The sequence below is a fragment of the Gossypium raimondii genome, chromosome 3, assembly GCF_025698545.1.
Source record: "Gossypium raimondii isolate GPD5lz chromosome 3, ASM2569854v1, whole genome shotgun sequence".
NCBI classification, from domain to species: Eukaryota; Viridiplantae; Streptophyta; class Magnoliopsida; order Malvales; family Malvaceae; genus Gossypium; species Gossypium raimondii.
Window position 1 is genome coordinate 45,749,005 of NC_068567.1, and position 1,591 is coordinate 45,750,595.

Sequence of the window (1,591 nt, forward strand, 5' to 3'; positions counted from 1 at the left end):
TTTAAGCTAGGATGATTATTTTGATTAAATAATATTTATTTGATTCATGCTTATAATGTTTGTGCCTCAATCGATCATGTTTTCAATTAAAATCAAGTCTGTATTTCGTTCATACGTGATTGAAATGCACCTAAATTTGCTGAGCGATCCTAACCAGACGACGACTAGTGGACTCATAATTGAAATGTGCATGCTCAATTTAGATCCTAACCTGATTGAATTGTAGGTTGCATAACAACTCTAACCAAGCTCTGTTATCTGCATACTTTTTAGATTTGTGTGATTAAATTGTTTCAAACCTAACACGTCCCTGTTACCTCAAACGACTGTTAAGAAACCCTTAGTAAATAAGGATCAGTAAAATGCGTATTTACTAAGTGAAGGATTTCGAAAGGACCTAAGGTGGTTTCCAAACTCATGAAAGATCGAGTTGTCATGGAATGTTTTTCCGAATGTTATTAAAGATGTTGATAATAAATTGAGTTTAATGAAAGTAATTGTCCTAGTTTATTTATGTTATAATTGTTGCAAATTGTGTTTAATTTTACTAAAATCTATTTCATTCATATAGTTTGCATACTTAGGATAATTTGCATTAGGGGTCATTGCAAATAGTTTAATATATTTTAATCACCACATCTCAACTATATTGTGTTTTTATTTATCAAATTGCTAATATAATTTTCCAAATTAAGTGACTTAGCACAAATACAATCCATGTGGAGACAATAACTCGATACTTACTTATTACTTGATAACAACTGTGTACACTTGCACAAACCCCAACGTTACAAGTTTTTGGCGCCGTTGATGAGGATTGTTAACTGTTGGAATAGTCATTTTTTGTGAAATTATTTATTTTCAATTTGATTTATTTCTAACATTACTAACTTATTCTTTTTAATTTTTTTTTAGTTTCTTTTCAGATGTTTATGAGCATAGATCGAATTATCGATTTACTCCCTATAGACCCTAAAATTGAGCGAACTTTCAGACAAAGAAGATGTGAATGAATAACTCAAAGATAAGTCGAGATAGACCTTGGAAATCAGAATCAAGACCAAGGTATTGAAGCCGATCATGTGTGAAATCCCATCCTCATTGCCGATGATAGGGATCGATGCATCAGACAATATGCTGTGCCACTTTTTAGTGAGGTAAACCTAGGAATTAGAAGGCCAGATATTGAGGCAACCTAGTTTGAATTGAAACCAATGATGTTTCAAATGCTACAAACGGTGGGCCAATTTAGTGGTATGCTTACAGAAGATCCACATCTCCACATTCGATAGTTTATGGAGGTGAGTGATTCATTCAAGATAGCCAGTGTGATTGAAGATGCACTGAGGTTGAAGTTGTTTCCATACTTGTTGCGAGATTGAGCACGAGCATGGCTCAATTCATTGCCACCAAGTTTCATATCTACATGGAAATAATTAGTAGAGAGATTTTTGGTTAAGTATTTCCCACCTAGCAAAAACACTAAGTTAAGGAATGAGATCACAACTTTCCAAAAATTGGATGACCAGTCTTTGTATAAGGCTTCAGAGCGATTCAAAGAGTTACTTCATAAGTGTCCTCATCATGGGAT

The 1,591-nt window shown here is 33.6% G+C and overlaps 1 non-coding gene across 1 annotated transcript; it reads right to left on the reverse strand.

Moving 5' to 3' along the window:
* Nucleotides 1-1,484: 1,484 nt before the first annotated feature.
* Nucleotides 1,485-1,591, reverse strand: LOC128040251 (small nucleolar RNA R71). The gene has a single exon (XR_008194909.1). It is a non-coding gene; the product is annotated as a small nucleolar RNA R71 (small nucleolar RNA).